General features: G+C 44.6%; 1 protein-coding gene across 6 annotated transcripts in view; it reads left to right on the top strand.

Annotated features, from left to right (window-relative positions):
- ADGRF5 (adhesion G protein-coupled receptor F5) overlaps positions 1-16,003 on the top strand; it is a 98,403-nt gene that overhangs the window by 17,728 nt on the left and 64,672 nt on the right. The window contains exon 1 of one of the 6 annotated variants that reach the window (XM_047858927.1): positions 11,638-11,886. The exons of the other annotated variants lie outside the window; for them this stretch is intronic. The gene's annotated coding sequence lies outside the window, so the exon portion shown is untranslated. Of the gene's footprint in view, positions 1-11,637; positions 11,887-16,003 lie in introns of those variants that run through there. 6 annotated transcript variants of the gene reach the window in all.

Below are 16,003 nucleotides of genomic sequence, written 5' to 3'. Positions count from 1 at the left end.
GCTGTGTTTTGTGTGCTATGTATGAGGTCTAAAAATAGTTTTGTGGTGCCTAGAGGCTTATTCTGATTTACAGAAGTAAGGTATTTAGGAGATGTCTTGAACTTGGAAACCTAGACCCCGCGTTGTCCTGGGATGGACCATGGAGCTGTGGAGAGATGGGCAGCTTCCATGAATTAGGGTGACAATGTGCCCGATGGTAGGCCACTTCAAAGGGCAGTAGCAGCCTCCATGAGCACGTTTCCCCTAATGTCTTACCCATCTATTTCTGAAAAAACTCAAAAAGTGCAGGCTGGAACCCAGAGCAACTCAACTACCGGGCCAACTAGAAGGTCAGACAGACTCTCGGTTTGCCATAATGGTATGAAATGGGAACAGATCGGTGAGTAAACAGGGTGCCAAAGCGATGCCATATCCGTGGCTTAGATTCGGGGACATGGGGAATTTAATAAATCTACTATTAAGCCACTCGAAGTGAACAACTGATGGTTTTCCCAACATTAAAACAAACAAGTTGTTTTGAACAGGAGCCATTTGACTGAGTAGTAGGGGTGATATCTGGAAATTATGTGTCCTTACCATTTTCGTTAAAAGTAATTCACTACAGGTGACATAAAACGTGGTGTCCTTGGTCTAACAAGATCTTGCTAACTATGGAATATTTGGGTTTCCCGGAGCTCTGTCATTTTTCAGCGTTCTGCATCTCTATGCTTTTAAAAGGCACATTCTTCCTTTCCCCAGGGAGTTTAACTTAAGAAGCTCTGATTAATTTTCATTTGTGATTCATTTTCCATTCTCAACACTGCTGCCCCCAATTTTATGCTTCTCCTCAACGGGGCTGAGTTTCAGAGTCTTTGTTGTTCTCCACAGACACAGGCGTCAACCAGTCTCTTTCCGATTTCTTTCTCAAGCAAACACTGTCATTGTGCCTGACGTATTATATATTCTTGAAAGGGCATTTAAAAAGGATGCGTTATTCTTTTGAAGAATTGAGAGAAGTGTTAGTTCAGAGCCATAACTGTTAGATGTGAAGCAGAAGCTGAGAGCAGTGACTCTGGAGGAGGTGAGATGTATACTTGGGGGGAGGGGTGGCAACTTTTGCCACAGAGTGGCCTTCTCTGGTTGACCAGAGCTGCTATTGGCCTATTAGTGTTACCTTCATATTGCGGGTCTTGGACATCTTATTGAGCATCTGTTATGTGCCAGGGATTTCTAGCCCTACCTCAGAAATTACTTCCACTGTTTGGCTAAGATGATGGAGTACCTTCCCTTTCGTGTAGATGGGCTCCTGTAACCCTATTAACAAGCAGGGAGTCATGCAGGGGGCATTAGTGTGCACAGTGTATTAGCAAAACCATGCTGTGACCTTGCCTTTGGAAGTACTGAATCCCCTGATGGTGTGTATCTGGCCAGCTGAAAAAGACAGGATGATAAAACCAATCTCCTCTTGGTCGGTTTGTTCATTAAGCAAATATTAATTGAACACCTACCATGTTCCTTTTCACAGTTACCTAGTATTTTAGTTCATATTTTCTTTTATAATCCCATCTGTAAGTTAGTCATTTTTAACTAATAATTTTTAAAACTAATAGTTTAAAGATAGTTCTTAAACTTTCAGTTCTTGAGTGTTCAATTTCCCTCTTTCTTAAATACATCCTTAACCTAGGTACATGGATCCCATATGAGTAAGATTGAGGGAGTCTGTGAACTTGAATGAGAAAGTACCTTTATTTTCACTAACCCCTGATTGAAATCTAGGACTTCCTTTAATTAGAAACGTAGACAGCAAATCACTGTAGTATTTGCTGTACGTACGACTTTGTCACCAATAAAAATTCCAGATAATTTTACATCACATCACTAGGTTGCAGATCCTTAAACTCCAGTTTATTTTCATTACCACTTAAAATTGTGTAGTTATTAAACTTGCACCATGAAATCTTTTAATTGAATATATTAACAAAGAAGTCAGTGTATTACTAAGTCACATTATGTTTTAATATCTTGATAAGCACATTGCAAGGTAATTATTTTCCTTTGTAACCCTATGTATTTTGTTTTATGCATTTATTTTTTATTTTTGTAGTTGTTGTTTTAACGCATTTAAAAACATAATCCCAAGAAGGATCAATAGTCCTGACCAGATGCCCAAAGGAGTCCATGGCGCAAAAAATATTTTCACCCTATTTTTGTAGTACTTTCAGCCAGAGTCAGTGAGATGCAAACTTTTTCAGTCTTTATATGTCTAAAAAGATCTTTATTTTGCTCTTGTGTGTGAATGTTCTTCCCAGTATGGAGCCAGATGAGGTTGCCTGGAAGAAAGCACAGGTGAGAAGAGACAGTGGGACCCTGGACCAAATCTGGGGCACACCAACTTTTAAACATCAGATAGAGGAAGAAAGGCCACGAAGGAGATTGAGAGGAGGAACCAATGAAGTAGGAGGAACGCCAGAAGGGTGGGTGTCACAGAAGCCAGAATACTGGGTTTCAAGGAGGGACTGGCCAACTTTGTCAAATGGTGTTGCAGGTCAAGGAAGGTGAGACCAGCCAATGGACCATTGACTATGGTGACGTGGAAGCCATGGTGAACACCGTGAAAGCCACTTTGTGCAGTACAGTTGACCCTTGAACAACAGGGATTTGAACTGCACAAGTCCATTTATACATGGATTTTTTTTTTGAGAAATACAGTACATTACTATATTTTCTTCTCCACATGACTTTTTTTTTTTTAATTTTTTTTTCAACGTTTATTTATTTTTGGGACAGAGAGAGACAGAGCATGAACGGGGAGGGGCAGAGAGAGAGGGAGACACAGAATCGGAAACAGGCTCCAGGCTCCGAGCCATCAGCCCAGAGCCTTACACGGGGCTCGAACTCACGGACCGCGAGATCGTGACCTGGCTGAAGTCGGACGCTTAACCGACTGCGCCACCCAGGCGCCCCTCCACATGACTTTTTAAAGAACGTTTTCTTTTCTCTGGTTTACTTTATTGTAAGAACACAATAAATACTACATATAGCATACAGAATATGTGTTAACCAACTGTTTCTGTTACAGGGAGGCTTCCAGTCAAGAGTAGGCTATTAGTAGTTAAATTCTGGGGGGGTCAGAAGTTATTTGCAGATTTTCAGCTGAGCAGGGGGTCAGTGCCCCTAAACCTCTACATTGTAAAAGGTCAGCTGTGCCAGTGGAGGAAGATTGATTTGATTGAATTTGGGGCCAGAGAAGAAGAGTGAGAATGTGGAGACAAAATCTATGTACTCAGCTCTCTGCTCAAAATTTGCTATAATGGTAGCAGGAAAACGTTGCAGTCAATGGCGACAGAGAGAGAGAGAGAGACATATGAAGAGAGATTCTGGAGCATGTTTGTGTGCTGTTGGGACTGATCCAGTGCTGAGGAAGAGGAAATGGGACCCAGAGCCAAGTGGAGGAAGAGGCAAGCCATCAGGAGGAGCAGGGACACATCCTCTCAACCCGGAGGGAGGGCCAGAGAGGGCGGTGCAGGTGCGAGAGGGTTGAAAGTTTGTGTGGGGGGGGAATGAACATTCCCATTTGATTGATTCTGTTTTCTCAATGAAGTATGAGGCAAGGCTCCTGCAAAGAGTGAGGAGAGAAGAGAAGGAATGAAACGGCCATTTTGGGGATTGTCAGGCTATGTGATTGTAGCAATTCCACCAACAATTAGCAGAAGGTTGTCCTGATGTTATAGGTCTGCCCCCAGATGCAGATAAGAACCGCTGTCTGAAATACAACCTCTGTGTTCCCCACTTCTCTCTAGCTTCATCCCCCTCTGGTATCTTGAGTCTCTTCCATATGAACGTTTCCTCGATGACCTACACTAATTATCAAGCTTCTATACAACTCACTGGAGATTTTTCTGTTGCTTCCCAAATCCTGCCACAGTCATGACAGCCTATACTACTGATGTCACCTGGCCCCATATATTCCAGACCACTACGGTGCCATTCACTACACTCTCAGTGCAGCTACATTCCAGTTTGTTAAAAAGAACATTCAACTTTCAACATTGAACTTTCTCCCATGAAAGAATATAGGCGCTGGAAAAATTGGGCTGACTTATTTCAGGCACCATGTCAGGCACTCATTATGACGTGAACCAAACATCTTAAAGAAAAGTCTGCAAGTTTAACACAAGTTTAATATCGTCTCTCTCTCTACTCAGGAATCATTACTCCATCCTGTATTGTGCAATTGTCCCAATTTAGGCGTAAGAGGAAAGCTATCTGTATAGTATCTAGCGGGGTCAGGGGAGGGGCAGGCACCAGGGCACAATGTTGAGAGTCCTGTATGGGAAGACAGAAGGCCTAAACTCCAGTTCCGGCTCTGACACTCCTGGGTGTTATGACCTTGGTCGCCCCTCAATGTCCCTCTGACATCAGACAGCTGGAATAATGATCACTGGACTCCTTTTACTATGACATTCTTTGATTCTTACTTTTATCCTCACCTGGATAACTCTTCAACTCATATTTATCTAGTGGTTTTGGCATCATAGCTGTCTGCTAATCAACTTGATAAAATCTGAGGAAATTACGTCTGCAATCAGAGGCAAAAATGAGGGAAATTTTCTTTCGGGGTCAGGAGTGCTGAGACCCTGAAAACAGTAGAGAGCAATGGAATCTGGATAGGAGTTGCCCTCATGGGGACAAGATTTTGCAGGCCCAAACTCGGGCCTTCCACCTGTTTGCAGGTGGCCCTCTCTGTTACCTGAGGTCGAGGTGCCTGCTGATGCAGAGCAGGGCATGTGCTCCCCAGGTACACAGTGAAGAAGCAGAGGTTAGAACAGGAGTGAGCATGGACAGAACATGTGCACTTTCTAGTAAATGCAGCTGCTTTCTAAATAGATTCCTTCTAAGACCAATGGAAGAAAGAATCCCCGTGTCCTCAAATAACCTGTTCATTGCCGTGATGCTGACAGAAGCTTTGAGGGAAGGACTGAAGGGAGAGGAGTCAATGACAAATTTGGTCAATCAATAACTGATGTCATGTGTATCACAGCTGCAGCATGTGGGTGACATATGTCATGCTGTGGGCATCTGCAAGGACTTTCTGCTCTATGAATCACATGTCACCTATGGGGACTGAAGGTGGAATCTGAAGGCTGGGGATGGCTCATCCTCTCCATTGATGGTCAACCCTCTCCAAGCAATGGTCAATAAAGGTCAAAGGAGGGCTGTTGATGACATCTCTATGGAGCCATGTCCTAAATCTGCCTCCACGTCCCCCATATGCTACCCTTCCCTCTTCTGGGAAAATGTAGGGAAAGTAATGATGGGTGTGGAGTGCAAAACAGGGTTCCATCTGGAGTGTGCCTTTGTGCTTTGCATTTCTGACAGAAGCCAGAACCATCACTGGAAGCATAAGAAGGTGGGTCCACTGGAGCTGTCAACCGTATCTAATTGGTTCAAAAGATGGAAGCTTTGGGATCTTCCATAGCAAACTAATCTAAGTATCTGAAAGACACGAACACAAAGAAGGTGTAATAACTCTATTGGTGGAATGGACCCAGTAACCGCACGTGCAGATTAAACCTGAGAGTCCTCAGCTGACTGTAAATCTGACCAACTCCAATTAGCAGAGACTCTGCCAAGATACACACACAAAAGATAAGAATAAGACCATTTGTATACTATAAAACTGACCGATTATTTGTTGGTTCCTTCCTTGCATAAGGACAGGTCAGTGCCAGAGGGGAATTTTCCTGGCCTTGATATAGAAACACCAAAAGAGAGCTGACCCCGGGCCGCACGGGGTCAAAAGGGTTACCAACATCTGGTTGTAGATTAAAAAACCAGGGCTTACCCTGCCAAGACATGAAGGTGGGAGTGTTTTGCAAGTTGAACCATTATGTACTTTTGGACGTACTTCTGCTGTGTATATAGTAATGCTGTGGCATTCATGACTTTGTGTGTGACCCTTTCAAGTACTCTTTTTTAATGAACAAAATAAGCATCCCTGCCCTCAAGGAGCTTCCATGCTAGAGAGGGGGATGAAAGATGGAAACAGACAATAAACACAACAAATAACTACGTTAGAATGCGCGAGAGGTGATATGTGATGCGGGAAAAAGTTGATCGGGGTGGGAGGATCGGAAAGGCTGAACTATGAACTATGACAATTGGCAGAGGCCCCACTACGAAAGCTCTGTTTGGACAAAGGTGGGAATGAGGTCGAGGAGGGAGATGTGAGGATATCTAGGCAAAGAGCATTCCAGGCAAAGAGTACAGCCAGTGCCAAGACTCTGAGACGGAATTGTGCCTGGCTCGCAAGGAGGCCAGCATGGCCGGAGCAATGTGACCAAGGGGAGAGAAGTAGGAGAGGAATTAAAGGAAGAAACAGTGGGAGGCCCACAGATGTGGGGGGTGTAGGCATGGCAGGCCACTGAAGGAACTTTCAGTTTGACCGCGAGAGATGGGAGCACAGGATTGCTGAGTGTCGCTGGGCATCATATAACGTACTTTTTGTGAGGGCCATTCTAACTGCATTCTTGCACAGACACCAATTAAAGGCAGTGATAATAATGTGGTCAAGAGACAATGATGGCTCGATGAGAATGATAGTAATGCAAAAGGTAAGAAGTGCCCAGTGATGTGGATATTTGGAAGGTAGAGATGATAGGATTTGATGACAAATTTATATAGAGTGTACGAGGGGGAGCTTAAGGATGACTCTTAGAGTTGTGGTCTGGACAACCTGGAAGGATGGCCATGTCCTTTACTAAGATGGGAGAAACTGTTGGAAATGCTAGTTTGGGAGGGCAGATCAGGACTTTAGTTTGGCCATGTTCAGTTTGAGCTCCTACTGGATATCCAGATACAAAGTAGGCAGTTGGATATATGGGTCCGGAAATCAGGAGAGAAGTCTGTGATAGAGATATGCATTTGAAAGTCATCAGCACAAAGATTTAAACCATAAAACTGCTGGAGATCACGTGGGGAATAAGTGTCAACACAGAAGAGTTGCAAAGACAGGGTCATGGAACACGCCAGTGTTAACAGGGGCAACGAGCAATGGAAACTGAGGTGGGGAAGTTTCATTTTCCTTTTGCTTTTATTGATCATCTACTATATGCCAGCACTAGACTGGTTGCTAGGCATACAATAAATAATACTAGTCTCTGCCCTCACTCTGCTTAAAGTCAATCCATCAAAATAATCATTTGGATGCAGTGAGGTAATTGCAAAAAGACATGTACCTGGTATTATGGGTCCAGGGAGAAGGAACATGTGTCCCAGGCTGGGAGGGCAAGGAGGGTCCTTGGAATAAAGAACACCTCTAACTTAAAAGGAGACTAAAAGTTACCCAGGTGAGCAAGAGGGAAGGGCAGAGCAGTGAAACAGCCTGGAGCCTGCTGGGAATGTGCATTAATTTGGGGCTGACATTTCTGCCTGAGAAAACAGCTCTGTACGGAATGAGGTTATACCCTCAAGTCCTAAGAGACATGTCATGCCAACAAACATATATAACATGACTGGTGAGTTAGTTACTCTGGCTGCACCACTGAAGGATGGTTGAAGAAGCTTGGGTTCATCTTTGCGCCAACTCCAACATCTTAGAATTCAGGAGAAGGGCTTCTGCCACAGCCACTTGAATCCTTAGCTGTGACAGGGCAAAGTCTCCCCGTCGGCAGCTGATTCTGGGTTGCAGCCGAGACCATATGGTGGTTCCATTTTTTATTTGTCTTTGTTTTCATTGTAAAGTGAGTGGGGACAAGCACAGAGTGTTCCTAGCAACAAACGGGACTGTGGGTGAGAGAGGAATTGCTCCTCAGGGAAGCAAAGGAACAGCCACCTTGACAACGCCCCGTTCCATGTCAGAGAGCCAACTGTGCCCACAGCCCGCTCCCAACCCACCCAAAGCAGGAAGTCTTGGAGCATTTTAAAAGAAGCATTTACTGGGAGCTCACTCTGACAGCGGGTGTTTTTTAAATTTGTGTGTTGTTTTTAGTTTATTTATTTTGAGAGAGAGAGAGAGAAAGAGAGAGAGAGAGAGTGTGTGTGTGTATGCACAAGCAATCATAGAGGGGCAGGGAGGGAGAAAGAGTCCCAAGCAGGGTCCACACTGCCAGCCTGAAGCTGAATACAGGGCTCGAACTCATGAGCCATGAGGTCAGGACCTGAGCCGAAGTCAAGAGTAGGATGTTTAACCGACTGAACCACCCAGGTGCCCCAACAGCAGGGTGTTTCTTAAGGTAAGACGGATGCAAGTCAAGCTCCCTGGTATCATTACTTGTTTTGTAAGTCTGAGGTCTGCAAACTTCCCTTTCACCTGGAGTGGGCTAACGGGCCACCCGACATTTGCTTCTAGCCTGCAATCCTTTTCCAAAGCGGCCAGCCAGTAAAATTCTTTCAGCATCCTTTATAACTACCACATCCACGTCCAGTTTCCTCCTATTGTTTCTTCATTCTTCTCCAACACACCTACATTTATCCTAATCTACATTCAAGTCACCCCCAAAGGAACCAAATATCATGATGAAAACAAGATGTATACCAAAGTCCTCTTCAAAGTGCCAGTCTCTGGGCGCCTTGGGTGGCTCAGTCAGTTGAGTCTCTGACTCTTGATTTCTGCTCAGGTCATGATCCCAGGGTCGTAAGATCGAACATCACGTCGGGCTCCGTGCTGAGTGTAGAGCTTGCTTAAGATTCTTTCTCCCTCTCCTTCTGCCTCTCTCCCCTGCTTGTGCTCTAGAAAGAAAGGAGAAAGAAAGAAAGAAAGAAAGAAAGAAAGAAAGAAAGAAAGAAAGAAAAAGAAAGAAAGAAAGAAAGAAAGAAAGAAAGAAAGAGAAAGAAAGAAAAGGAAGGAAGGAAGGAAGGAAGAAAGAAATCAACGCTAGCAGAAAGCAAAGGAGAATACCAAATCCACATGCGCAACTATTATTACAACAAAAATTTCTTTTCAGTAAAGATAACAGTAGCCAACACTTATACCATCTCTCTATGCGCCAGGCACTCTTGCAAGCATTTTAATCTTCACGGCAACCCTTAGGTAGGTATTATTATTACTCCAATTCTATAAATGAGGAAACTGAGGTGCAGAAGGACTAATAACCTGTTGAGGTTGCCCAGAGCTATTAGCAGATCTGGGGTCGGCACTCTCACCGCCATCCTACTCTGGGCTTTCAAGACCTGGGCGCTTTTCCCCTACGTACATTTAGTATTCTGGATTTTTAGTGCAATAAAGAATCTAGAGTATCTCTATCCATTCCTTACAGAAAAAGTCAATACTTCGTATATTTAGCATAGGAAATTAATTTGGAATATTTTAGGATATGATTTGAAGCCCTTTGACTCCATGTGTATGTGTTTTAATACTCTTCCTAATATTTTTTTAAGCCAAGAGTAGTATTACAGATAGGCCCAAAAGATCTTTTCTTCATCGTGATTCACCAGGTTACGATTTTTAGCTTTTAGCTACAAATAACGGAAAACCCAGCTGGAACCGGATTAAATAATAAGGGCTTTTATTGCCCCACTAAGGGTGAATCCAGAGGTAATGTGCATCCTCACTTGGCTTCGTGTCCAAGCATGCCCCAATGTCCGGCAAGGAGAATGAGATCCGCATGCTTTAGACCAATCACGATGCCCACCTGGCCCAAGACAGCCAGGTTGCCTTCCCTGAGTTCCCCAGCCACTGTGGGCTGGCAGCAAGGAGGAAGTGGAGGGTTGACTGTGGCCAGCAAACTCCAAGTCCGCCCACGACGACGTGAAGCTAACTGGAGAATACAACTGAGAATCACTACCGAGAGGTAGAGTAATATTGTGACGGTTCATCTTTTGTTTTTGCAAGGGAGAGTCACAACTGTATTGGGATGTCCGGTATTTCCTTGTTTGTTTGTTTTTTTTTTTAAGGTTTTGTTGAAATTCCAGTTAGTTAATAGACAGTGTGATATTAGTTTCAGGGGGCATGATTCAGTGATTCAGCACTTCCATACAAGCCCCAGTGCTCATCATAGCAAGTCTATCCTCTTTTTTGGTCACAATTGTTCACTTTTGTCTCAGGGCTGATTACTACTGGTAGTTGTCAACATGCCTATGGGTGATAGCTTTTTCTAAGCGTATTTACTTATTTTTTGAGAGAGACAGAGAGAGTAAGCAGGGGAGGGGCAGAGAGAGAGAGAGAGAGAGAGGGAGAAAGAGAATCCCAAGCAGGCTCCGCGCTGTCAGCACAGAGACTGATGCGGGGCTCAGACTCACACACCATGAAGTCATGACCTCAGCCGAGACCAAGAGTCGGATGCCCGACAGACTGAGCCACGCGGGCCCCCCAGGGATAGCTTTGACCAGATGGGAAGGTGGGCGAGAAGGACAGAGAGATGGTGTGGGATAGGAAAAGAGTATGAGCTTGTAGGATTAGAGCCTGGGGCCCCAGATTGTAACAGGTCTCCTCCTCTGTACCAGGCTCTCACGGGAGCCTGTACGTTCAGCGGTCGTGTTAGCCACTTTCACACACAATAAAACCAAGTCTCAGAGACGTGCTGTCATGTGTACGAGGCCACATAAATAGAAACCCATGGGAATACAGTCTGAATCCCTACAGTCTGACACTGGCCGAGCCCAGCCCAGGCCTTGTGCCTCAGCCTTTCCACGGGAGGGGGTCCAGAGGAGGGCTACCTGAACAACACTCCCCACACGAAAGCATGAGAACAAGAGTGATAATCTATCACGTCTCATCTGTGTTCTGACCGCGGGCAAGCCGCTGTTTCTCCCCGGCTCGCAGGTGCCTGACTTGTAAAATGAGGGTGGGTAGGTCACTTCCAGCTCAAAACTCTGATTATAAGTCGTCTTCAAACACGACAACCTGAATACAGCCTGCCAACTGGCCCTTTTCCATGTATCTCCTGATCTTTAAAGATTAGTGCTGTTATCAAGATGATATTTGAAGCATCGCAGCATTGGATGCATAAGCATCCAGAGTGTTCCTGGAAATCCGAGAGAACTAGTTGTCCCCTTTTTTTAAATCTTTTTTTTTTAAATTAATGTATTTACTTTGAGAGAGAGGGAGAACACAAGGAGGGGAGGGGAAGAGAGAAGGAGAGACAGAAACCCAAGCAGACGCCACGCCATCAGCACGGGGCCTGATGATGTGGGACTTGAACTCAGGAACTGTGACATCACGACCTGCGCCGAGATCAAGAGTCGGACGCTTAGCCGACTGAGCCAGCCAGGTGCCCACAGTTGTCCCCTTAATGTGGCAGATTTGAAGTGCAGCTCTCTCAGTGCTGGGGCTAAGAGTATCTTTAGGTCTTTTCATATTCTGGGGATTTTTTAAAAAATTCTCTGACTTCTTGATGCTACCAGAAATAAGAACTCATCAATAATTCTACTTTCCTTCCACTCTGAAAACACAGTCTGATTTAGTGAACATCTTTCAAAGGTTGAAACAGTGCATCCTACACCACTCCTTAGCTCGAACCCCTTTGGAGTTTGCTTTGGTTTCATTTTTCTGATTTTTTTCCTTTGGTGAAAGAAAAGCAAGAACTAGGGGCATTGGCGAAACAAGTCTGGCCACTCAGCGGAGAGGTTTCTAGATAAGAAGGATCTGAAGGACTTCCCATGGGCGTAAGGGAAATCGCGCACGCCATCCGGGGAAGAGGACCAGGAAATCGCTTGTTTTTCAAACAGAAGCGAGCCTCTCAACGGATGGCTCTGTGAGGCTTGGAGGATCTCTGCAGGGGAGGCACGGGAGAGGGGTGAGGCAGAGCTCGGCACGGAGCCCTCACAATGAATCCTGCTTGGCTTTCCCTTCATCGGGTGTAGATTTCCTTGGAGAGCATGGGGCCAATGGCCTCATAGTGGAAACCTGGATGATTTTAGACATCTGATCAGAGCAGAAGCCAGCCTGGGGACTGCGGTGCTGAACAGGTAACAGGCATTCTACTGTGGTTCATCTCCCTTTGTAGCAAGACCCTGGGGGCGCCTCGGTCCAGTTATGATCCTCTTTGCCTGGCTTCCTTTTGTATAGCTGTCACATGTATGTTGCCAGCATAAAGGGTATCTGCTCAAGAGCATTGTTCAGGCTGTTGGCCAAGTTGACGAGGCTGTGCTTAGGAAGACAGAGTGTCGGCAATTAGATGGCATCTTTTAAGGGTTTCCTCTATAATGAAGAGAGTTTTCCTTTTCTTTTTCTTTTTTCTTCTTTCTTTTTAAAATGAATTTTCCCATCCCTGAGCCAGAAAATACCATAAAGACCAGAGCATGCATGAAGGCCGCCATGAGTATTTCCATGGCCGGGCATCGATGTGTCGTTGTGCTGCCAAGAGGCTGTACTGTGTATAGGAGGGGGAGCACCAGCTAATCTCTCAGCTCCCAGGCAGTCCCTGGGGTAACGGGTGATCTCCAAAATGTTAAACTGTCACCTCCCGCCCATGAGGGAGAGGAAAGCGTTTACAGTCAGCGCTGGGAAGGAAGTCAAGAAAAGTGCTGAGTTTAAGAGCTGGGCAGACTTGGCCTTGAGCATTCTAGAAGGAGGAAAAGCTCTTTGATGTGTGGCTTGCTTAAACCATGTTTTCTTACACTTTGCAGAGAGCCAGGCCCTGCCATTTCACCGCCACTCCGTTTTTCCTTCCATAAAGGGCTGATGTTTTTGGTCATTCATTTCTGAATTATATAAGTAGCACATGAATATATTCCTCCTGTAATAGAATATTTCTAACACCCTCCAGTACCCACTATGTCTTTCTCCTCCCCCAAATTATCCCATCAACAATTTGCTGTGTATCTTGTCCGTTGTTTTCTGTCTTCTCTGCTCTCAGGACAAGCCAAGGCACAGAGCACAATAAATCCTCATTGTCAGATTCATTTATCGATCTTTAACAACACCTTTTCTCACTGAAAGATAAAATGATACCTGGAGGTGTCGACGGCTCTTTTGACTCTTAGAAAAGTCCAAAAGAGTTTTGTTCATTTTTGTCATTATTACTTTTGCGTTGATTTTGGCTTTGGCAATCACTATTAATAATGGCTTCCCATAGGCGGCTGGGTGGCTCAGTTGGTTAAGTGTCCAACCCTTGATTTCAGCTCAGATCTTGATGTCACGGTCGTGGGATTGACCCCCACACTGGGCTTCACACTGATTGTGGAGCCTGCTTAAGATTCTCTCTCCCTCTCTCTCTGTCCCTTTCCCCTGCTCATGTGTGCAATGCTCTCTCTCAAAATAAATAAATAAATAATTTTTTAAAAATAAGAGCATCCCACAGATTAAACTCTGGATTTTCTGGAGTCTTGGCCTTCTTTCTTTGAAGGCCATCAAAGGCAGCCTTGTTTTAGAAATGAAAGGGGGAAGAAAAGGAAAGAAAAAAGAGGAAAGGAAAGGAAAGGAAAGGAAAGGAAAGGAAAGGAAAGGAAAGGAAAGGAAAACAAAGGAAAGGAAAGGAAAATGAACTTGGATAGGTAGATGAATGATTAGCTAGCTAGCTAACTAGCTAGAAGCTAGTTAGATTGAGTGGTTGGTTCAGGGAAGATAGGATGAGGGTAGGAGAGATTCCCTTTTTATTTAATGGATAATAGATTTTTAAAAAAACAGGTAAATTCAGTTTCTACCTCTTTTGGCCCTCTGTGAAAAGGTAACCATCTATTTTTCCCCCCCTGCACGATGTCATGAGACAAGTGAATAAGAAAAATTCCCTATGAACCAGTCGATATGGGTCATGGAGAGACCGTTTGGAAAGAAGTTACAATGTCAAACCCGAGAATAATTACAAAATACTTTCAGTTGCTATTTGGTATTTTCTTGGCCTTTCCAAAGTTTCCCTATCCAAAACTAGAAGGCCATTTGGCCCTGCTGATTTTGGACATTCTGTCGTGCTTCTTCAGCCTGGATCCCTTCTCCTGGGCTAATCAGAGTAATCACGTCACCGTGTCCCCATGCAGGGACTGCTGCTTCTTCCACCCCACCTCAGGGGAAACACATACCCTATCTCATTTTATGGAATACAAAAATGAAAGGTTCGGAGATTAAGCGGTTTGCCCAGCATCACACAATGGATCTTTTTGGGGCACCAAGATAAGAAAAAAACCGAGGTCTCCGGCTTCCCAGCCCCTCTTGGGGTCAGTAAGGTGAGAATAAAAGTCATGCAGAGGAGAGAATTAACGTGTGTGGCTGGATTCTGTCAGCTTCCTAGCAACATGGGTTCCCAGTTTTGCTGGGAATCTACAGACAGACCAAGCTATTGCCTGGGCCAGATTTTAGCAGATCCCAACACTTGTCCATTAGCATCACCGTCGAAACTTAACAAAAAGAAAACAATGCCCAGGTACTTCCCTGGAACAGCTAGATCAGAATCTCTGGGAAAGAGATCTGGGCAGGGCCGTTTTTTCTTTTCTCTCTTTCTTTCTTTCTTTCTTTCTTTCCTTCTTTCTTCTTTCCTTCCTTCCTTCCTTCTTTCTTTTCTTTCTTTCTTTCTTTCTTTCTTTCTTTCTTTCTTTCTTTTCTTCCTTCCTTTTTCTTTCCTTCCTTCCTTCCTTCCTTCCTTCTTTCTTTCTCTCTTCCTTCTTTCTTTCCTTCCTTCCTTCTTCTTTCCTTCCTTCCTTCCTTCTTCTTTTCTTTCTTTCTTCCTTCCTTCCTTCTTCTTTTCTTTCTTTCTTTCTTTCTTTCTTTCTTTCTTTCTTTTTCTCTCCGAAACGATTCTTTTATATAGCTAGGGTTGGGAACCATGGAGTCCCAACTGTAAGAGAGAAAGTTGACAGATGGAGAAGCAGAACCAACACCTGTTCATGTGGCCAAGCATTTGGGGCCGGAAGGGCCAGCAGCTGTGAGCACGTGAGCAATGTGCATTAGGATTCTGGCTGCTGCTGTCTGCCCGTGAGAGAAACGGACCCATCTCACACCCACGTGTGAGAATGCAGAGATTTCCAGTTCCCCCACCAAGGGCCCGGCCACACCCCTGACTTCACTGCAGATAGACTGGCTCCCTTGTTCCTTGCGAATTTTACGAACCCAGATTAAATGTTCGAGGTAAACAGGATGTGCTCTTCTGGTGCCAAATGATTATGGGGGTCATATATCTTATCCCACGGCACGTTGACGTGTGTGTCCCCACGTCCAGAAAAAAGGGAAGAAAGAAATACTAATTATCCTTTGCGTGATCTGCCGCTTTGTGGATTGAGCTAGGTATGGATAGACAATAAATCGGGGTTATTTTTTAATCATAAAATGTGCTCCTAGAACTATCCCCTCCAAGATCTCTCAATACAGTTCAAGCTAGAATCGCTCGTGGCTGTCATGTGTGTGTGTGAATGGAGAGCGTTAGGAGGGGCTCTGCCAGCTTTACGTCAGAGTCCAGGGTGCCCCTGGGTTTCGGCACATAGTAAGTACCACCGGGCGGCTTGTTGACTGAAATGTCTGCATTGGCTGTGGGTACACTATGAATTCACAAGTAATTTACCAACACAGCATTTCAGCCCACATGGTGTGATTCTAGTCATAAAGGTTCAATAACTGAAATCTTGCCTATTTCCTAAAAATAATCCCCAAAGTGAAACCTTTGAAGTCACAGTGTGGTGAAAGCGTCTGTGCTGCATAGACTTGCTAAGTGCTATGGGGTTACCCAGGCAGAGAATCCTTTCCTTTAATTACCTTAGATTCTTAATAGAGGACCAAACACAGGCATTGAGGGTTTTAATAGTACCTGACAATATTTACTGAGTGTTTATTATGTGCCACTCGGCTCAGGGTTTTCCAAAGATTGTTAGCTCATGTAGTTATTCCAATAATCTTATACGTCTGGTGCTTTTATAGTAGCCGTTTTACTGATGAAGAAACACACAGTTTTAAGTAAGTTGCCCGAGGCACACAAAGCCAGCAATGGATGAAGTCGGGACTCCAGCCCAGGCTGTCTGACTTATGAGTCATGCCTAAATACTATGCGATGCTGCAAACCTCACAGGGCACTGCAGAAAGGTCCACACGGCAGATACATGCAGTGTAGTCAGGAGAAAGATGCATCTCTGGAGGCGATAAGAAAAGAGGCAGGATGCTGTA

This window comes from Prionailurus viverrinus, chromosome B2 (assembly GCF_022837055.1).
Source record: "Prionailurus viverrinus isolate Anna chromosome B2, UM_Priviv_1.0, whole genome shotgun sequence".
Lineage (NCBI taxonomy): Eukaryota > Metazoa > Chordata > Mammalia > Carnivora > Felidae > Prionailurus > Prionailurus viverrinus.
The sequence above is the reverse complement of the archived record's forward strand: the minus strand, read 5'-3'. Positions and strand labels throughout refer to the sequence as shown.